Source organism: Bombus flavifrons, chromosome 14, assembly GCF_040668555.2.
Source record: "Bombus flavifrons isolate JBK064 chromosome 14, iyBomFlav1_principal, whole genome shotgun sequence".
Classification (NCBI taxonomy): Eukaryota; Metazoa; Arthropoda; class Insecta; order Hymenoptera; family Apidae; genus Bombus; species Bombus flavifrons.
In genome coordinates, this window is record NC_138455.1 from 4631707 (window position 1) to 4655792 (window position 24086).

The 24086-nt window shown below is 35.9% G+C and overlaps 1 protein-coding gene across 5 annotated transcripts in view; it reads right to left on the reverse strand.

Moving 5' to 3' along the window:
- Window positions 1-24035, reverse strand: part of rho-5 (rhomboid-5) — a 284621-nt gene extending 260586 nt beyond the window's left edge. For 4 of the 5 annotated variants that reach the window (XM_069127553.1, XM_069127552.1, XM_069127550.1 and 1 more), the window contains exons 1-2: window positions 22473-24035; window positions 21526-21827 (exon numbers count right to left, since the gene is read on the reverse strand). The gene's annotated coding sequence lies outside the window, so the exon portion shown is untranslated. The remainder of the gene's footprint in view (window positions 1-21525; window positions 21828-22472) is intronic. The other variant, XM_069127554.1, reaches the window with a different exon arrangement.
- Between the last annotated feature and the right edge of the window lie 51 nt (window positions 24036-24086).

A 24086-nucleotide genomic window follows, 5' to 3' on the forward strand; every position in this document is an offset into this window, starting at 1 on the left:
CACGGCTGACGGACTGTAAAGCATAGTCGAAGCAGCCGTTTCAAAGCTTCCGTTCTGCCTGCTAATAATTCATCATCCCTTTTCTCCTGGCTTTTATTCGGATTACGGCTACGCCGTGACAGGTATTTGCCCCATTTGTTCCCATGTGCAAATTGGTAGACGAGCCTTCCTATGTTTCGCTGGGATTGAGAAGTATATATGGAGAGATACCGTTCGATGAAATTTTCGTGTTCATCCAAGGAATCGTTAAAGTAATATTGATTACGCTAGCCATAGAACATTCGGAAGTAGACAGATTGAGATATAAATCTAATATTTTTTGTGCCGGTGGTGAATGGGTTTCGTGTGATATATGATTAAAGTAAGGAAATATCGATGGAATTTGGAAGCGGTGATTATCGTTGTTTTAAGCACCACTATTAAAGATACATATATAATCTGTAAATCGACTAAGAAGGTTTTAGCAATATGGAGCTACATAGATAGCAATGTATGGAATCTTTAAATCGCTTTTGTATAAATGACAGCTGTAGTGGCTTATCATATTCTTCCTCAGTTGTCTTCGTATATTAAAATTAAAACAAGAAAGAACACTCGTCACACATCTTCCAATATAACGCACCCTCGCGCCATTAAGCGTATCGGAAATTTGCGACGCGAGTTATCAAGTTACTGCTTCCATTTGTCGCAACAACGCCGATGCTCCATCGATACAATTGCGTAATAACTTGAACGATTATTTTAATACAAAATTCAGGAGCTTAACAGAATCCCTTCCGATGTTGTTCGTGAAACGAACATCGAATATCTTTTAAAATATTCTTCGACATAATCTGTAGAAAGTATAAACTTGTTGTTATAATCTTCGTATGCATAGCTTCTCCTCAGCTCGAAGAAGAAAGGGGACGAAAGTAAATTGTTCGAGGGAATGTTCTTACGAAGCAGGCAATTTCGAATAATTAAAAGTTTGACGCTGAGGAACAATTTCACTCGAAGAAAAAAAAATACAGAAGTTGAAGGTTGGTAATATTGTCAGGAGAAAAAGTCGGAAGTTGAGAAGAGAAATGATAGGAGGCGGTAAAGCGAAATGGCACGCCACCGTTGAAAAGGTAAAGCATCCCCTCCATCTTTCTTAGCATACAGACCCCATAGAGCACCTGTGTAAAATACACGTGTGCCGCGGTACGTGTATCAATTTCGTGAGAAAGGGGGCAGTGATACCACTTTGCAGCGCGCATCAAATCCATTCTCCCTTCGAGCATTCTCATACATACTTACATAACATTGATGAAACGTGCATACGTGGGAAGAAACCACTCTACCGAAAGACTAGACGAAAACCAAAACGAGATCGATTCCCGTCCGATCTCTCAAATTTCAAGATTAAAAAAATATCTCTTCAAGCGAAACTACCATCGACATTGGGAAGACACGCAAGGAAACGTTTTTATTTGTTCTGAAACTTAAATATAAGCATCTCCTATTCTGCTGAATATTTTTAAAATATCAATTGTCGTAACATCAGTCAAGCCCTTAATTTCTTACAAAACGTTGTGGATTTATCGCCTAATGCGAAGTATTTTCTATCTTTATTTTGTTTGCTGACTCCTTATATCCGTATTTCTCTGTACACTTAATATCATCTAATTTAGTAATTTTGATAATTAATATTATTTCCGTTTAGTATGAAAATAACTAACGCGCATATAATTACGAGGTGAACATCTTCCTCGATTACCGTACGAGTAACATAAAGTTTGCTAAAATTTAATTAAATCTGCTTTGGCTAGCGCATTCGACGGCGTAAAATTTCACGCTTTAAACTTCCAAAATACTGGTTTATATTAAAGGAATTTATCGTCGAGCTTACACTCGCATTATTACCAGCCGAATGTAACCTGCAATTACACGTAAAAATTGTTTAGACGAAAGCCATAAGGAAATTCATTAGCGACGTACCCACTGAACATTTTATAAAAAAAAAAAAAAAAAAGAAGAGGAGTCGTAATTTCCGTCGGAATATTCAATTAAATCCCCCTGGGAAACGTAAACGCGACAAACAATGGCAATGCTCGTGTCACGAAAACCACCGTTGCTGCATTGTTACGAACTAACCTACCACAACTTGCTAGACCGTGGTTAAAATCTTTTCTTTGCTTTAATTAACCGATTCGGTAGAAGCTGGAATTCTATCTTCATCGAAGATCCTTCGTGCAAGTGAAAGTATTTCGAACTGACAAGTTGGAATAGCAGACAATATAAACGGCAAAACGCAAAAGAAATGCTTTAGAATTTTTCGATCAATTTCACGCTTCAAAGAAAGGTGCTTAATCGAGTGAATTTTTAATTAATACATGCATAATAAGCGCAATAATACACGCTATAATATATACGCGAATCAAAAAAGAAATCGCGCGAGATATTTCATAATTCCAATGCGAATTATATGCGAGATTTGAAAGTATAAAAATGTTCGGAATGCACATAGTGTGCCAAAATATATGAAATTCTTCTGTCGATTATCGATCTTTGGCAAAGAGGAAAAGTAACGAGGAAGAAAAGCACGATACTTTGCCATGCCTGGCGGAGAAACTAGGAGAGAAAAGCTTTCTCGTACGTCGAGAAATAGAGCATCGAAAAGTTTCGCTTTGCTGTGCAATTCCTTATTTTTCAGATTTATTCGCGCGAACCACAGAGTGAAAAAGTATTCTCATAAGGAAATAGCATAAATTCGTGGTCGCCACTAAATCAGCCAAAATAAAGACCGTCTGTTTGTCGAGCACTCAGCATCTGCGAGAAAGTTTCCTGGTAACCATTAAAACGGCCTATCTCATCGACCGACAAATATCTCACTTGCCATCGAGCTTTCACCATGGACTAGCTCGTCTGTGCTTTCACGTAGAAAGCTCGTCCTTATGTCTTAAATAGAGAGGTGACCATTGAAGAGCAATTTTAAGAATTTTAATCTACCAATACCGCCTTTTTTTCTTAAACTTGGAGTAGAGTATGTGCATTTGCTATCTTCTTAGTATATCTAAAAACTTAGAAAATTTTTCAACCACTCTTATACAATATATTTAAACCCATGTGAAAGAAACATTCAAGCTTCCACAATCAAGAAATCAACAAAAATGTATAGTATTCGCGCATGATATTAAATCGTGAATTTACAAAAAATATCAACTTCCCCTAGTTACACGACAAATTATTAAAGAAACACTTAATCATTTACAATCGACAAAATCTAGCAATAAGTTTCTCTAACGCAGTATTCAAATGCAAATTTATAAAAATTCATTCTCGTTCCTTACACGATTACTCCAATAATAATTTAAGATTATCAAAGAAACGCTCAATTCTTCACAACACAATATTCTCTGAAATTAATAACGCCTACATAACAGGCCTCGATTAATCACAGCAACAAAGATATCTTCCCAAAGGCTAAATATCAGAAGATCAATATCAGACTCTTTTTTTCCAACCACCAGTTTTTTTGATCCTAAATCACCGACTCTCACGCGATGTTCGAGCCTCAACAAAGCCTCAACAAACGTACAATGTGTTTGCGAAAGGTAAAATACTTATCAGAACAAATCTCTTAATAAACGGGGATCTAAATGTCGTTAATACAAATGTCGTTAAAATACAAATAAAGAGATAGAACTCAAAAAATAAATATATATCTAGAAAATGGAGATTTGTTTCACGTATTGAAAATTGTAACGAATACGCCTATTGCACACTGTAACGATCATAGATACTCTACTTTGCATATTTTACGTACTATTATACATCATGTGCATTTCCTGCATCTTGAAATCTCTCATGCTTCTAAAATTTACCACCTACTTTCTACAATATCCTTTATAGTATTACGAAGAATGAAATAAACGAATTTCGAGAAACTTGCAAGATACTACCGGCTTGCACTCGCAAATTATTAACAGTTCACGAAACGCCCAGCATCTGTATCCAAGAACCACCGAACATGGTCGTTCTATTGAAGACAGAGTTGGTCGGTTTGCTCACGGTATCTCGGCAACATGCAGCTATTACGTGCTAGCGAGATGAATTATTGGAACGACCGCTATGAGGGAAGGTCGCATAGATGGAACGGCCACGTTGTTCGATTTGCCGTTGAATAACGGGTGTGCAGCTCGTTCGTTCGCAATATCCTAATGTCCTATAGAGTTCTAGCAGCCCTTCGATAAAACCTACTGGCCAACAGGATCCATGGATCGTGTGAATGCTAACTCTGCTCTCCCCGAGCTATGCGTCCTACATCCGTTTGCTGCTTTCATGTATGAATGCTTATGAATGACGTCATTTTAAGGCGTGATACCGGCATTGCCAGGTAATTTTCGTGGCAACCGTGTCAGAAAAAGATCATACTAAAGATATCCCGGCTCTATGATCTATTAATTAAAAGGCAATGAATATTTTACCTTCAATTAGCCATGCTGTGGTTAACGGATTATTATAGTTGAATCTTGCTCTCATTTTGCTACAGAGACTTTTAATATTCCAAAAGAAGTATTTATTATTAACGATATTCCAACATTCTAAAAAAGCGTCAGGTTGAAACAAGATATGCTTCTATATATATTGAAATATTTCGACGGTAGTCATCCGCGACAAAAGGAACAAATTATCTCACGTTACGGAACAAGATATTGCACTGCAAGTACGGCGCGTAATTAAAATATCACGGTGCAGGTCTAAAGAAAAAAAAAGGGAAACTAACGTGTAATTACAGGGGAGGAGATAGCTAAGAAATAACCATAGCCAATGGAAAACGGGGCGCACTAATTTTCCAGACGATAGCGGTGATCAAAGTTTATCTTCTCGCAGTTACACCATCTGACTAGCCTGCTGAAACATAAAAGTTGCGAGAAAAGCGGTGTTGACTGAAGGAAGGAACCGTTACGCGAGTTTCGAAATCAAGAAGCTTCAGTTTCTTCGCTCATGTTCGAAGGCGAGCTTCATAATTCGCCAACGCTCGAAGTTGCGAAAAAAGGAAGGGAAAAAAGAAGAGAGATCGCGAGATTCTCAGAAATTGGTAATAAACAGAGGAAACAGTCCCTTACGAGAAAGTTTTCTAATTATGGTTAAATCTTGCAGCCAGCCCGAATCGGCTTAGTTTGCAACGAGGCTTTCGCCGAGTTATAACCAAATTTTCAAGTTAACTGCGAACGAAACTTCACTCCACCCCCGTGCTATCTGACGCGATTTCTATGTATATTTGCAGATGCAGTTAAGCTGCTGTTTAAAACTGCGACTGACGACAAATAGTTTAAGAAACGTGTCTCGATTAATTACGCTAATTATACAAATTCACCGCGATATTTTGTAGAATGCAGGGAGAAGTGAAAGGAAAGTGATTCGTCAAGAAGAATTTGTCAAATTATTAGTTTCATCGTGGTTTTGGGGGGAGTTTCAATATTCATTGGAGCAAACATGAACTTTTGACCTGGATCACTGAAGTAACTCGTTCTAAATCCTCAAATATATATATATGTACCTAAGAACGTAAATCGAGCGTTTACCGCGAACGATTTAGTGAAACAGTGAGTTGTGTTACTCTCAGGTGGTGAGGAAACGAATATTTGTGTACTCGAGGGCCAGCCTATCTTTTAAATCTATATTTTTCTTAATTACTGCTCTTCCTTGATTTCGATGATGGACGAAACGAATAATTTATTCTTCTTCAAAATATGAAAAATGGCATGGTCGTATTCATTTCATTTTAAATCTAAATATCTTATTTTATGTGAAATATATTAACGCAATGAAGATCGTTAAACCTATTGACTCGAAATGATTTCAGTACTCCATAGAATATTCTTATCTTTTGTGTATTTCACGCTTTTTATGAATAAAGTATTCCGAAATAAGAGATATTTGAAATGATACAACCTCGAAGAAGATACGAAGAGGTTAATGATGTCGATCACGTGAAACAGAGAATACGAATAAAATTAAAGAATATAATCCAATCCAATCCTGACTCAAACTACTATTGATACTAATAATCCAACGATAACATTGAAAGCAGATAATATTAACGAAATAATATCAAAGGCTAAAGCTCCTATTAATTTAGCAGCAACACAGAAATAATCGTTTACAGGAAAGTTCTTCTGAATGCATCGCGATAATCCGGTTTTGTTGTCAAATTATCAATTATCTGGCGATAATGATGCATACGCTAATGCCAGACTAACTGTGGGTTACAGTCGGTCTGCAATCTGGACGAACATGATTACATAAAGCTAACGAGACCGAGACACGCTCGAGGGAGAAACGACACTCAATGCGGAATATCGCCGATGCAACGATGCGTTAGGTTCGGTCGATAATACTATTCGAACCATACAATATTCCGTACTCGACGTGTGTCAATCAACTCGTGGATCAGGCACAGGCAAATGTTTGAATTGGAAATGATCCAAGTAGACGTAGTCGTTGGGGTTATTAACCCTTTCGAAAATTCTGTTGCTAAATTTTACCACAACTTTTATTATTCGAAATCTCACATAATAGTTGTTGCTTCAATCCTTTCAAACATTTGTAGTTTCTTACTGCGACTATTATTTTTTAGCAATATTGTTTAGAAAATTGTAAATCAAATATCGAGATTCTTCGATAACGATTCGACAGAAACCAAAATTCGCAGACCAAACAAGCGATAAAATTTCATACCGCGATAAATCAAGGAATACTCTGTTCTCTGTTATATTTCGATTAATTCGCCTTTGGAAACCACTTTGTGTAACCAGTCTTTCAATCTTTGTTTTACAAAACACGTTCGATAAATCTAAATATTAAAACCATCAAAATCCGCCAAGAGCCGAGCCAAAAAACCGTGATAAAATACAGTACAACGATGTGAAAGCATTCTGTAAAAGAAAAATTCTGAAACAAAATCCGTGAAACGTTTCCAATATTACGAGATAAAAACAAGAAGAGATCGACTTGAAAATTACATTTCATCCGAAAACTTTCCATATTTTTATTTGAAACTGGATTTCGCGTAAACAACGCTTTCCAGTTGGATTGGATGATCCTGGTGTATCGCGAGTCTGTTTTCAATTTGGAAAAAAGAAAGAAAAGATATTCAATTGGTGCTTGAAAAGAAAGTTCGGCTCGAGTTAGGAACGAATTTAAAAGCGCAAGATGATACGAGACACGGTATACTCGTACCACGATGTTGAAGAAACCACTCGAGCCCGCGATAACTGTGCAAAATAGTTTCATGCAGCTAGCTCCAACGCCACGAGCATTCTTCGTACCACTGTTAAACTGCCGGTGGTACAAGCAGGTCAAGGAAATGCTTCAAGAATCTAATAACGGTGATATTCGAGATACATATTTGGACCAGAGTCTCTTAACGATTTTTTCAACTATTCGCTGTGTAAAACTTACATTTTCTTTCTGGCGATAATCGTTCCGATGTTCTAACTTACGCTAGTTACTAAAAGTATCTTTATATACTCTTATCTTCCAACGAAGTATTTTTTCATTAATGTTTCATTTCTATAATTCTTCCCTCATACGAAAGTAATAAAGAGCTCTCGAGAGTTGATTTTGTACATCCAAAAACAACGAAAAAAAGCTCAGATAAACGTATGTTCTATATGTCTTCGTTTAGAAGATATGTATATATAAAGAATTTTCTGTTACCTAATTATTTTCGCAAATGCTCGAAATGGCTACCTTGCACTTCAAGACAAGACTGTCTCGGCATACATCCCCTTACACTCTGAATGTTTCCTGGTGTTTACCCAATTTGTTGATAAGCTCGTTGTATTCAGAACTTTAGTACATCAATGTTTTCAAGTGGTGTTGTGTACATAATAGATTCGTTATATCTGATAAACGAAGACAGATAGAACATATGTTTATATGAACTGCTTTCACTGTTTTAGGTACACAATAAGCTTCCAAAGTGAATCCCACATATTCTGTCACAGCCGGTATATTATGGAATTTATAGATTGAACAAGTACTATACAAAATGATGAAAAGAATAATCGAGTGATCCAGGATTGTAAGCTGATTAATACTCGCCATACGGAAAAAGATTATTTTAATAAGTATTCGTGAATTTATACGACAGCCTCTTTTGGTGGTTTCTCTTTAAAATAAAATTGTGAACGCCACTAAAACATAGCTAAATATATATGCAAAATGATCATAGAAATAGTTCTATAGTTCCTTTATAAAAAATATAAAAAAGAATTTACAGAATGCATCTTACAATAGAATACAATCTTAACGCGGCAACATAAAATGTTCACGAAACAAGACAAGGAAACTTTGCAATAGGAATTTCTCAAATAACACAAAGTCGAAGACAGTCGAGGGAAGAGAAAGATTTAGTTGGAAATAACCAGTTTGGATGAAATATTAGGAAAAGAATAGAGATGTAAGCAAAAGAGAGCGTTGTTTAGAACTCTAGAGAGAGTCCTCTACGTGTATTCTGTAATAAAGTAAAATACGGTCCTTTCCATTTGGCATCACTTTCCTAAGTTCCATTCGTCGGGACTTCCACTATAATTTGAGAGCATCTACGAAAGCTCGAGAGACTTTCTTTCGGACGTACTTTATTCCTCACTAAAATTTCCCAACTTGTTCATTAAAATTCCGCGTGTTTTACGACGCTAGCCAACTTCCTTGGCCAACTACCGACGAACTTGTTTCATTACTCCTCTTTACGGCGAGAGATTATTTTCGAAATTGGATAACGCGTTTCTGCCCCACTCAATTTACCATTATGCCGACTTACGACGGAATTCTAGGATAATATGGGCTCGCAGTCCTGATATTTTCCATTCGGGAAGTCTGGATCCTCGTTCTCTGTTGAATGTTACCAGACACGATTTTCTGGAAGATCCAAAAAGTATGGAAAGAAAACGTTTCGAGCGACTAGAAATATACTTTTGAAGTTGCTAGAGGTAAAAACATACTACATGTATTTTATCTTTATCCACCTTGCAGAGTGTAGCTGCGTTCTTTTTCTAGATGGAAAAGTATAATTTTCTTCTATTAGAATAAAGTACTTTCAGGTAGGGGGTGCACTAAAACATTAAATGTGATATGTAATATTTCATTCTGCAATCTGGACGAGTTTGTAAGTAAAGTAGCTTCTTTTTGAATCTTCAACAATACTTGAAGATATGCAGAAATCTTACAGATACGCAGAATATTTGAAGACGATACATATCTATACCTACTCTATCGAGATGATCTTTCTGTCTCTATAAAAGAATCAAGATGACGAAAGGTTAGTTACCACACGTATTCTCATATAACGAATACTTGTTTCCTGAAATGAAAACTTGAACAGTGCCTTAAGGTGAACCAATCGATTCAAGCATGTATAACATATTCGCTATGAAACGAAGCAAATCGTCCATTCCAACAAAGCAAACATTAATATTTAAGAACTAGAACGAATCATAAAACATTCCGCTTCTCCCTTGTCTCGCTAATTTCATTCCTGATCCGCGATCTATATCCCTCGTGAATTAAAAACGAGATTTGCATTCAACCAAACACACTGCTATACATACAGTATTTCCATTGAAGCGATTCTCTGCTTTCGAAGCAGAAGCAGGATTTCGGTACTATACATCCAGCTATCAATGAAATCTCCAAAGCTTTTCAGTATTGTCTTTTTTGTATCCTGAATAAGATAAATGTATCGAAAACAATAGGTGGAGTGAAAAAACGAAATGGTATGAAATATTCATTGGAATAGCAGGAAGTACAGAGGGACAATCCATTTCGCCCGCTGCATATCGGTATATTTACAATCGGTAAACATTTTAATGCAACTCCAACAAAGACTCCACCAGGAAACGGGGATTATTAATCTCTGGACAAATGTTACTAACGAAAGACGAGCCGGGTTATGTACATAAATGTACGAAACAAGTGAAGTCGGGACAGTCTTGTTAAATAATCGATATGGCAGAATCGACGCGTGTTACCACACTATTTTTAAAATGTACAAAATTTCTAGCAATCTAAGATAATAAATACTTCATAGTAATGCGCTGTTATAGTTCAAATCAAAATGATCGTGAATTGTTTCTAGACGTTTTTGGCACGAAAAACTCTAAAATTAAGCCTTCAATTGCTACGACAATTTAGAAAACACAAAAACATTTAGAAAATACAAAAAGGAATTTGTAAAAATTTCATGGCATCGATTCTGATTCTCAAATAAATGAAACATGTAAATGAGGTATAATAGAGAAATAAATTCGCTTGTTCTATCTAGTTTCTAAGTTTATCTCGCTTGCTAGAATATCCTAATATTTATAAATAAGAACGTAGATCTTTCGAATTCAAATTGGAGAAGCAAGTTCATTCCATTACCACAAAAGAAACACGTTATCACAGGTTGTGAAGTTGACCAGCTTGAATCAAGATTATGCAAAGATTTCGAAGAAAATCAGGAAGAATCAAGAAAATACATAAATATAGTAAATAAGATTCACCTAAGTGAAAAAGATGGTTGCTCTTCAGACAGGTTTCGTTTGTTTCGTTCTAGACCACTTTTATGAAATCTCATGACAGTAAGAGGAACGCAAAGAAAGGCCGAGTATCTTTGTCGTATTTAATTTTAATACGGAACAGAGTGATGCTATTTTCAAGCATAGAGAATTAAGTTCCAAGCAAATGGAATTGTCGTTTTAAAATTGGAGAAAGCTTTCTGCTATGTTCTCTTCGTTATTCCTATTGTCGTTTCGCCTTTTCCTCCAAACCCATTCTTGGACAATCATACTAGCTTCTAAGATTTTATTATTGGACCATTACAATAATAGAAATTCACTAATTGTATACATAAAGTTTATCAAAATCTATATAAAACTATACTAAACATCGGATACAAAAATATTCGAAATAAAAATAAATGTGATACATTTATGATTCGACAAGATTTCTTGTACTAATAAATGCAGAATACTATTTCATGAAAAATAGTAGTTACACTATTATGGTTTTCAACCAGCCAAATGTAACTAAGTATATACATATTCCCAACATCAAATCGTAATAACCAAATTCTGTATCGTCAACTTAAAGTGGTTATGAGTACGAAAAATTCTAGCCAATCTGGGTCACCAATATCGCATTTTGTACAAAGCTATAGCAAATTTCCTAATACTTGTGAGCTAGTGTTGTATATCCAAGCTGCTACTGACAGTTTCCAACTTTAATATTAAATTCTCGGGAATAGATTGACGACTATACATTATAACGTCGCCTATCTACAGCAAAAAATAAAGCAGTTTGAAAGTTATAAACAAAGAGCTTGAAATTGTATTTAAACAGAAATAGAATTATTAAAGGAACACGTAAAGTCCATGAGACGGCTGTTCAGATTTGCAGGCTCAATTAAAAAGAAAGGGCCGGGGTTTCGTAGAAAATGAAAGAACGAAAAGACGAGAAGTGCTTGCGTTACGAAAGACCAGGAAGAAAAGAAAGGAAATGAAGAAGAACGGGAGAGGAAAGAGAAAGAGTAGAGGAGAGCATTCAATTTGCTGCAATCGTATTCGTACTTCCACATGAGTGTGGAAACGAACAAAAACGAAGGCTACCGAAAAAAACATGAAAAAGGGCCGGCTATTTGTTAATTAAATTCACTGAGATTATATGAAATTGAAATCCAACTACCGTTTTTCCTCTTTCTTTTTTCATAATTGAACAGAATGTGAACATTATTCGTCAGGAAATTGAGAGATTTTATGTTTGACGTAGAGGAATGTTTATTATAATTTAGATTTATGTAGTTACAAGATCAAGATCAAGATCATCTATAGTCTTTCACTCTGATGGATATTAAGTTCGATTGTGTTGGATGGAAAAATATGGTGTGATTGAAAAGAAATTATTTTCGTTTCGTTATTTGATGATAATAGTTCTAAAAAAAATTGCCTCAAAATCTACTTAAATTTCGGTACGAATGTTTCGAACGAACCAATACTCTCAGAATAAGAAGCGCAACAAAGTTTGGTACATACTAAACAATCGATACAGTTATAAGGAATACAATATCTCAAATAAAATATGGAGCTGACCGATTCAACTTTGAGTTACTTTGAAATCCGTATCTTCGGGAACCGAAATGCCTCTCGTTCATCGACTGACTGAATTGACTCATCTATAACTCTCTCCAAAGTTCGTCACCTCAAAAGCCGCGGTCAAACGCCTCTGGCTGTATCGGCACGACGTTTAATAATCTGTTGTCTCATCCCCTGAACAGAATTTACCAATCAGAACGATTGAAAGGCTTCAATAGAGAAATGATATGTTTTTTCAAATATACCACGAATATATTCAAAAGAATTCAACGGGGTTCAAAAGAAAATTCAGAAGTTCAAGAAGAGAAAGTTCGCTTGGTATGGGTGATGATTCTTGATAACTGGTGAACTTCATCTTTGGCTATTATCTTTGTCACAAACTGGCATTTAATATGAATTAACACAGTTCAAATATACCGTTAATATAAAACATTTATACTACTAATTTAAAAGAATTCTTTTGTTAATTTATAAATCCATATCACTAATTTCATACAATTATACCATTAATTTATGACAGTACTCCATTATTCTAAAATGATTACACTATTAATTTTAAACAATTCTACCACTAATTTATAATAATTATACCATTACTTTAAAATAATTATGCGCTTAATCTATAATAATTATCCCGTTAATTGAAAACAATTCTACTACTAATTTAATATATGTTTAATATATTATACATTAACTAAATCTTTGAAATCTTTCAAGCGAAGTGTTATTTCTATTTAATTTCATATTTTAATTTTAAATATAGTACTTAAATTTTCATTTCACTAGATAAAATAAAATTGGTGCCAATGCAAAGTGGAGCTATTAGGTGACTATGAATGAATTTTAATTCCTCATGTCCCTCCAAAGTCAAGAAATTGCAGCATGTTCTTACATTCAAAGAAGCAAATGGACTCAAATCAAAGGCAACGAGAGCTCGTCATTCAATCATATGTGCTACTATTGGTAAGTTGCACGATTTGATTCCTTTGGTGATGAATCCAATGTTCAAACATGATTATTTGAGTTCACATGCGAACCTAACTCTTACAAGTTTTATCACACTCGTGCATACTTCAGTAAATAACAATTTTTAATATTTTTATTGGATGATATTTGAAAGATCTCTATCCTCGTGTATAAACGTGGCAGAGTCATTTAAAAATTTCATTTTTGTCTGAATGAGTTTCAATTTATTGTCATAACCTATAGTATTCTGTCCTTTTGAAAACATAATTATTAACATTATTTGACAATCAAATATAACGCTGGTAAGTATGTTTGATAGTTTTCCAAATAGTGTACTCTGTTCCCTTTAACAAATTAGATATTTAATTATGATTAATAATGAAATATATCATTACGTACGAAGAATACATATACGAATAATACCAACGAAGATACTAACTATCGTATACGATAATATTAATTTACACATTATATTTTGATAGTAATCTTTACTCTCGCATCCATATAGATAAAATCATATTAAAATCGTATGTATTGCAAACCTTCTCAATACGTGCAGATGGTAATTAAGAAATTTCAGTGTTCATTGTTTCCTCATTATCAAATAGTCTTCTGCTCCCGATAACATAAATAACAATTACTCACGAAACAAATATAATACAAGCACGTATAAGAATCTTTTACGCGGTCTATCCAATTCCCTGTCCACAATTTTAACATTATTTTAAGTTAGTTATATTATTATTAGCATTAAATCAAATGAAACAAAATTTACTATAACGTAGGATAGATATTTTATCGATAAACAGAATTACTAATTTATGATATATGATGGGACCGTAGTTACTTCCCTATGATGCATACCGGTAATTGGTATCGTTTTCCAAATATTAATATCTCTGAACATTATTGTAAATAATAGAGAACTAATATAAGTAATATTAATTTTAATACGAGAAATATATTGCTATTTGTGTACGTACGATACGCATATTAATATTTCCAAGTACTACTATTTGAAAAATGATATCAAACCAAGAACTACTTCTATACAATCCAGTCTAAATCATCCAAAATTCTTTTCGAAATCTCGATAATCTAGACTGGACTAACGGTCCCCCTCGCCCTCGCAGGCAACTCCGTTGGCACGATGGGGCATCGTAGGACATCGCAGGATGCATGCAATTTAGCTTATTTAATCATAACATACATACACAAATATTACAAACGCGTTCCGTACAATGATACGCTTATCTAACTTGAAACATAAAAATCTCTTCTCTCTTTCCCTTCTTTACCATATAAAACAAATTCTTCTCGCGGCTCATTGGCTCGCGTTCGCTCAATTCTTCCCAACTATGGCATAACGTACTACGTTCGCGAGTATTTCGAATTCGATGACTTCTGCTATTCGTAAGTAGCTCCAAGAATACCTTTGTCTTGATGACTGCTCGCCGTTTGTGTCAAATCGCGAGAGTTGTCATCACGACAATGATGCTTGCAGAGTCCAGCCGGAGATCTGAGGCCCTGCCCGATTGACACTTCGGTGCTCGGACTGGGTTAGGATCTGTAATTCGATGTCCTTCGTAATCCTGTTCAGTGGGTTCCTCCCATCGGGAATGGACCCCGCTAGTTCCCTTGAGACATGCCTTTGTAATCCTGATCAGTAGTTCCTCCCACCGGAAGCCCCACTTGCTCAGTTGAAGTGTGTCAGATTACAGACCCGCGTGCTCGATCCTTAGCTGGGCCACCACGAGATCATCGGTCGATAGCTCCGACCGTAGCTCGTGTAAGTTTCGAACGGCGAGACTTGCTATTTTCAAGGGGTGTTTAAATAAAAGTCTTGCTTGAGTGATCAAAAAATTTGTCAGTGTCTCAAAGGATATTAGTATCGCGAATGTAGAATGTAGGAATTTTCCTTTACGAGACACGAAATAACGAATAAATTACCAAGTAGCTCCGTTTCCTTTCTTTCCTTCCAAGTTAAACAAACGTATCTTTGATACCGAATGCTGCCAGCAGAATTATAGGCCCAATTATTGTAAAGATATTTGTGAAGATCTATGTAATTGTTGTGCGGGAGGTAGATGTGTGACGTATGCTTCTTTTCTCAACTTTGTAAAGATTCATATAAACATTGTATGGAAGATATATGTACGTTGCGTACCACAGTACACATACACATACTTTACAAAGTACACATACTTTCTGGTAAGCTTGTGATGGTGCGCGCTATATGCTTTACTTGAAGCTTATAAAGATTCGTGTAAGCGCTAGGTGGGAGATGAATGCTTCGCAGCATGTTCTACGAAGTATCTATCTCTCTTTATACAGGTCCATGGAGTAGAGTCAGAACTGGACATTCTTGTTAACAGCTTGAATGCCGAGATTTATGTGTAATGTTGAGTGGCTCGTGGGCGGAGCTCATGTGTAGTTACCTCCTCGTGATGAAGTCTGGTAATTGGCATCCTTTACCAAAGTTCCAATCTTTACATTATTTTTATATCAATCGATCAGTTTTTGAAAAACGATACCACACCAGGAACTACGCAATCTACAGTACGATGCAAATCATCAAAAGTTCTTTTTGGAGTCTTATGGTGACCTAGATTGGACCAATAACTCGTCGTGGAACGTCGTGGAAGGCGTAAATTTTACTTTTAATTAATTATAAAGTAGATAAACGTATGCCATAACTGAGAATTTATTGTATAATCTTTGTAAAGATCTATGTAATCGTCCCGTAGGACATAGATATTGCATGATGCATGCTTACTTTTAAGTTTCAAGTTTCAGGTCTTAGTTTTAACTCTCAGCTAGGCAGCCAACTTGGGATGCATGTGTGTTATTGTTAGTTTTAATTAATCAAAAGACAGATAAGCACTCGTCGTGGCAATGCCGTGAGATATCGCGGAGACATCGTGGGATTTTAGTTTTAATTAATTTTAAAGTACATATATCCAGGCTAAATCTATTGTACACGTCTTTTGTACAAAGATACATCGTTTAACTTAGGGCGAAAAGTTGAAATCCTTCCTTTATCTTATTATGCTTTTAAATATTAAATTATTATATAAAACAGTTCATTTAACAAAGTGTTTATAATTTTAGCTCTTTTTTAATTTCGCTCGAATTTAAAATTTGATACGAGAGACTGAAAATGGAGCTGCGATCTATGTAGTATCTACGTTTAGTTTAACTTCACCTTTAAGTAGCTTTTAGTTCCTAGATCTAGATTAAGTTAATTTTAAGCCTCATTGTTGGACGGCGAGAGCCAACGAACGAGGGACTTATTCTTTGTTTTAAGTCTTGCTTTTAAACCTGAAGCTTAAGCCTTAATTTTATACCACGTCCTTAATCTTGTGCATTAGTTTTACTATAGCTGTGAAAATCAATGTAATAGCTCAATATATTTATCTATAGAAGCAAGTTTTTAGACTATTTATCCTTTTATTTAATTATTTATTAATTTGGGCATAAATTTGGCTTCTTGAGTTATTTGTAAATTGCGTTGTGAGTTTCCAAGGCAAAAGTATGTGGAAAACTAAACTTCTATGCTTTTACGGTTGCAGAATATCTTGTTCCATATTTTATTTTTATTTTATTTGTAATTTCATAGAAAACCTTAGTTTTTATTTAAACCGCTACTATGTCGAATCGATAATGTCGCATGTGACATAAAAATTATAAGGGGGTCAGGTGACACCCAAAACGTGGGACACAGAAAAGCATCGCATGTTTATGCTGTTCTTTGTGAATGCTAACGCTATTAAACTAACTAAATGCTCAACAACCGGTAAAAAGGCGCAATCACTTTATCGACTGACTTTTTCACGTCACGCGAGAACTCACGAGCAATTGTTCTTGAAAAATACTTTCTTCCCTCACTATTTATCCTGGTCTGTCTTTCATCATTGATAAATCGTGGTCGACCATAATATTCGATGGTGGAGAAGGACCACACGTGGGTGGACGATTCGTCGTCAGATGATCGACGATGGTATCGATGAGAAACGCGTAACGAAAAGACAAACTGTTAACGGAATTGGAATATTCGACCTCTTGTTTCACGATTGAAAAAAAAGAAGAAACTACTCTCAAAGAGAGAACTATATCATCTGAGTTATAAAACTAAACGGAATGGAAGAATGTCTGAAAGAAAAATAAGGCAAATCTAGCTAAAACTGGGTACCGGAAAATTAGGTACTATTATTTTTAAGAGAAGTGAAAACTTTCCTGTATAGCTCCAGCCATATACCATTATTTTTTCCACCACCAAAATTTTTTACTTATTAATATAGCTAAATTATAATAATTTATTTGCTTATGGTTATTCTTATCCTCGGTTATACTTAAGTAGAAGATGACCAAATATATTCAGACCAAACCTTGGATGACAATGCATCCATCATTCATTGGCATAGTTTCAAATACTCGCTTCAAATACTGGTTTTTCGGCATCCTAGACCAAATACTAATTATTTACCGGCGTTTTAATTTATTTAAAAAACCTTACCACTGCTATATTAATCACGAAGAATGGTCTCTACGTTTCTTTATTGGTTCATAGCCCCCTGAACCTGGATGTCGATCCAGAAAATATATTAAAAGTAATTTTATTACTTTCCTTGTTTACATTCTTGATGCACGTGAAAGTTAACTGCAAAATGCAACTATACAGTAAAGAATTTAGATACCGAAGAATTATTATTATCCGCGATAGAGCAATGTTAAGTTATTCAGTATGGTGAACGCTCAATATACATGCAAGTAACGTACCGCTGCTATGTTCTCATTGATTTTTAAATTGTTACTGTATGTGGCGAAGTACATTGACAACCGCTAATTTCCCTGTCGTTGCAGATTATAATAAACTGCACCGGTTAATAAAACGTGTTACTGAAGAAGAAAATGTAAAGTATAATATAAGATGTATGTAAAAAGCACTATTATTTCCCTCGATGTTACATTTTTCTTCTTTAACGTGATTTGTTTCCGTGGGATTGTGAAAACAGAGAGGGAACGTTTGATATTTCGAGTGAAATTTTAGTATGCATTTTCCTGGCAATAAAGATAAGGCAACTGCGAGAAAGATGTCAAGTCTCAAAGGTACGATCACGAAGATGTCAGGTCTCATCGCTCTCACAATGCAGATATTTCTCAATTTTTTAATAAAGAGCTACGTAGCTCGACAATGAAATCACTAAATAAATTAAAAAGCTATCAAAAAGTCATAGAAGATACCATCAATGTTGGATTACACGCTACAGGGTTTAAAGAAAAAACATACAGAACATGAAGAATAAATATAAAATGATAAACGTGTTTTGGTACGAATAAAGGATTAATCAATCAAAAAATCATCGAAAAACTAATAAATCAACGATCTCGAATTAGTCTCGTTCTGGTATGTACACGTGTGAATCACGTGGAAAAAAACACGAACAAAAGCTCTGATAAAAATTTATCACTATGTACAGGGCTTTTTAATCATTCAATCTGCGGTCATTAATAATCGAATCGAAAATCCACCGACAACTACGAACGAGCAGCGTTGTAAATGATAAAATAGCTTACACTAAAATGGGTCAGCCAATCGGGTTAAAAGATTTTTCTGCTAATAAATACTTCAAAAAAGGAAGTTAAACAATGTTATGGAACGTAATTATATCTGAATGTAGACATGAATTACCCTCTTTCTACAAAGGCTACTCGTGAAAAAGATTCACAAAGACGCGATGAATCCAACGAAATGGTGCTAATATATATATCACACTGAAATTATTGAAATCTAAAGACTTTGTAAATTGGACGTAATTATTTCCTGCGATTAACTCCATTGTTAATCAAAGAAACGTTCGTCCTAGAAAAATGTTCTGACGAGAAGAAAGGATGTAAGACACTAGCAAAAGGTGCAGTAATGTGAATAAATTCCTTTAAACAAATACAATAGAGAAATAAATATAACAAATGAAATTATCTACGAGTTTACGGAGTCTACAAACTTTTAGTGTATTTTTCTAGCAAATGTACGTACAATGTACATCTATCCATACCTTATGTATGAATCAAAAACACCAATAATTTGTTTCAAAGCTTCTATCGCTAAAAAGTAATGCAAATCTGTCGCAAACTTCTATACACGATACTTCTTAAGCTTAATACTTTTTGAATAATAGTAATTTAACAATCTTAAGCGAATTTCTCAAAGGACTTTTGCTTTGTCAAAAGATCTTTTAGCATAGATGTAAATTTCGTTATACGCTGCTCTTTCCTCTGATAATTACTCTTTGAAAGCAACGATCGTGAATTTTTCATTGCGAATAGTAACTCAAGTAACTAGGTAAAGCTACTTACAATGATTCAATGAACTTCTAAAAGAGGAAATAACTTTCCAACTTCTCTTACATTCTAATGGAAAATTTTACTTTTCCTTCTATTTCCTCCAACATGTACTTGATTATTGTTTTATCTGAATATTGGTTGTATATCTACAGCATATTGTCGTTTTCCAAGAAAACGAAACAATGAAATATTTCTGCAATTTGATCGTATCTCTCTCCAAATTTCAATATTGTATAAAATAATTTCTTAAACTTAAATAAAATTTTCCGTTAATATAATTAGTCTAAACATATTTTGCATTAATCTTCCCCTGACTAAGTAATAGAAAATTTCTAAACCTACGTCGAGGTATTCTTCACTAATAATAATAATACTAATAATACTAATAATACTAATAATGATACCAATATTACACAGAATAATTTTTTATATTGATATAATTAGTTTAGAAAAGTTCTCACGCTGATCTTTCCCTGAACAAATAACGAAGAATTCCTGTGACTATCTGAAAACATGCTTCATATTTCAATATCGTAAAAAATAACTTCAGTATTATAACTGGTGTAAGAAACTTTCCACACCAATCTTTTCGCCTGACCAATACCGTACGCTGTAACTCGCAGATTCTCAGCCCCTAAATAATATTGACTTTCAATTTACATTTCCAATAATTCAGTTCCATGTGCAGTTGTGCAGCAACCTATGCCCGCAACGTATGTCACGTACACAGCTGAACACGTGTTACGTGAACTGGTACTGTATAAAGGGTTGTAGGAGAACGGATTTGAGAGACGGCAGGAGAAACTGGAATACCGCCAACTTTCCATGTTCGATGATTTCACATTAAACTTTCAATGTACAACCGCGTCGCCGGATGTCGCGGGTAACGACAAACGAAGGTTTAGCAAAGCAACGATAAACGGCGCATTTTATTAAACACCCATTCTACGAGAACATTTCCATTGTTACATTATGAAGAAGACACTACGCGGAAGTTGTTCAATAAAAGCTATTCGCGTTTATAAAGAAGTAACAACTGCCTCAACTCCCGCCACAGAGAAACATTTTATAAAGAGCTCCAACAGGCGCTGTTTCCACACGGACAATCTCCTATGAACTTTTTTGTTGTGCATATTTCAATGTTTGGCGATCGAGGATTGAAGATAATGGCGAAAAAGCCTTACGAACAACCTTTTTATTCTACTGAATATTTCAAAACACGAACACCGATGAAACGATTGTTAAATGTTTACTATTTTAATTAACAGTTTATACATCTTTTACGAAGGATAATGTAAAAATTGTTATTTTCGTCTTATTTTCATGCATAAGAGAAGTATAGTTATAAGGACGTAGAAAATAGAGACATAGTATTACGAAAGAAGATATCCAGAGAAAACGACAGAACTTTCCGCAGGACCTAATACTTCACGGTTTGTCTGATCTAGACAGAGCGTTTCCCCTTGAGATCTTATATCTCCTTTCTCTCGTATACTTCAACTTGGATAAGTCAATCACATCCAGCAATGCTTTATTATAGTTTCCATTATAGTATTTGTAGTATTATAATATTACATTTTCATTAAACTTTATATTAATATGAATTAAGTTACTAAGCTTTCGGAGTTACTTTATGGTACTTTCACGTTAATAAAAATCATCAGTAAAATTTGTCACGAAAAGCACAAAATACGAATAAAACAAAGTAACCTAACTCAAATCTAACCTCAATTGTTATAGTCGCGCATAATTCGATAATACAAACTGAAGATTGAAAAATGAAATAGATAGATATAAATTAAAAGAAACGCCTGATACGAAGCAATCCGATATAAAAATACATTGCTCGAAACAATCAGAGGATCACATTCCCAAACAAATGCAAAGTATTAACCAATACCAAGAAAAAGCAAAATATAAACGTGACTTAGTTGTATTTGCGTTCTTACTCATTTTTGCGTGATGTTTGATTCGCATACGACACATGTTATATCTTTGTCAAGTGGTAAAAGTATTTAAATAACTAATTCGCTAATTATATTTAGCAACGAGTTTCCGTTAAGAAAGCGTGTTATCAATAGATGGAGACAAAAAAAATTCTGATAAGGTTACTCACATGTCTCTGATGGGCCGATGTAACGTGCGTAGCACACGTAATCCTCGTCAAAACGTTGACAAAAACCTGCACACACTCGGAGCACTGATCGCAGAGCACACCAAAAACCAGTTCACTTCAGTCGAATAATCGCACGATACATCTAGAAACTACGCCCTACGATCCCATCCAGGAGATCGAGAGAATATTACAGTCACTTGGTCTCCATCGTGTCGTTTCGTCTCGTCCGCGACAGCTTTATAACAAGTTCATCCTCTCCTTCTTTTCTCTTCACCATTCCCTCCGCCACTGTTTATCTCTGCCTACAAAAAAATATTTCATGTATAGTAGTCAACATAGCAATCACATATGTTCATTATAGGTATATTATTATTATAAACATTAAAAAGAAAGGGAAAGAAAAATCGTGAAAAGAGAGTATAATGCGCCGTCGCGACGCACACGTCTTTTTTATAGCGTCTGCAATAATTATACGCGCGAAAGAACGACCAACGCCAATGTCCTCATCGTTTCCCGCATGTAATACAGAGAACCATACATTTTCTCATTACAGTATTATCAAAATTTCAAAATGTTTTGTATAATGCGTTCATGAAAAGTTTCTGTGAATGTTGATATACTTTCGTGAACCATTCGTACATTCGTACGAATACAAGTAAAAAAATTTGTCAACAACGATACGACAGCAACGACACGTATCACTTATCGTCTACAATAATAATACGCACGAAAACATAACAATAACATAATAATATATTTCAAAACAAAACACTTACTACACGAGTATATATCTATGCGTTGAATCATTACAAGCGAACATTGGAATGAAAGATATTAGGAAAATTCATCAACAAAAATACGACATCTGACGACAACACACGCGTCCTTCGTTTATAATATATTCGAAGATGGAGAATGTTTCCCGCGTATCAACACAAGGGACTTACTATGTAGATCGTGTCCGAACGCCACGATTCCTGTACTCGCCCCACCGCAGGTTCCTGGTCGTTAATCGCGCCGCCCATCTCCCATCACGTTAAAACGCGCACCTCGAGAACGTAAGTCCAGAGAAAAATCGCGAAACGAGAATCGTTCCGCCGCGAGGTGGCCACGAAACGAGGTTAATAGCACTCGAGATCCTTCACACAGGCTGACTCCCTCAGACACGTCGTTCCTGATCAGCTGCACTAAAATTATCTACGCGAATTCGTCAGTATTCACGCGATAAGCAGCAGGGGGTAAACGAGTGCGTAGGATGAAGAATTACGAGGCACAGGATATCCCCGTGAACGTCAATTTTCACCAACAGCAGGGACGGCACTTATAGTAACCCACTTTCCAGCGACATCGTTCTATTCCACTATGATTTACTTCAGAGATTCACGATATTCTTCGAAACATTTCTTACTTCCCGTACGATCATTCGTAACACGTATAAGATGGCACAGAGGTCGAATTCCACGTCCACGAATTTTCTCAATTTTTATCACCGTCACACTTCTAGATAACCAGCTGACAGCATCGAGGATTAACAGAAAAACAGCCCTCGCCTTGCTCCATTTAACATCAACTTTTAAGAGATCATCTTCCAGGAATTATCTCTTCGTACACTGTTTACGATCGTCTCTCGATTCGAACGACAATTCGATTAACATCATGAACGATACAATTGGATGCGAAATACGAAAACAGGGAACGTGTAATGAGAATGGTGCACACATCGAATAACCTCGCGCAGCCAAAATGGTGGACGACACTCCCGTGTTCTGCTTTAACTCGGTCGCCTGCCGCGTCCTCTTCTTGCGACTAATAATCGTCGATCGTTTAAACACAGCTCTTAGATAGAACCTAGTAACACAGGATGTCAGATAGAATCACACTATCGAACAGCGAGATGGAACGATGAGATATGATCAAAGTATAGAGTGCACTGGAACCGCCTTCTGGTGCACAACACAACACAGCACCTCCGTACATGTAAAGTGGACCACCCGGCTGGCGCTTTCTCGTATCCGTTTCCGCGATTACACGTCCACTCACGAATGTCCGTTAGTGGTTAGGAAACGAGTCGTAAGGTCCAAAAAGGGCCTTGGCCCAGTCACCTGATCGTGGCGTGGAAAAAAGCTCCACGAAAGACGGCAGCGTCGACAGGCTCCTCGCTGAGGGCATTCCAGCGCAGGCAGGGTGGACCGAAACGAACGCCGCGCCATCTGCCGACTAAGACGTTCACCCGACGACTGGCATGGCCGCGCAACCAACCCTCGCGTCAATAACAATCCAATTGAACATGACGCGTGTTTTTGTCCCACCGTTCGCATCGTGGCATACCAATGCGATCCTTTTTTCTGCTGGTTCTCATCATATCTAAAACGACAACGAACCAACAAGATCGAAATGTTTTCACCGCATCTGAAACTCCGCGTATTTTCGTGCGTTTTCGATTAACCGCGCACCAAACTGTAGGGGGCAGCTGCGCGATTTGGACTGAGCGCAACTTGGCATGGGAACCGCGACCCCACGGCGGAAATGCACGAGACCGTACGAAGCGCGGCTTCCTGAAT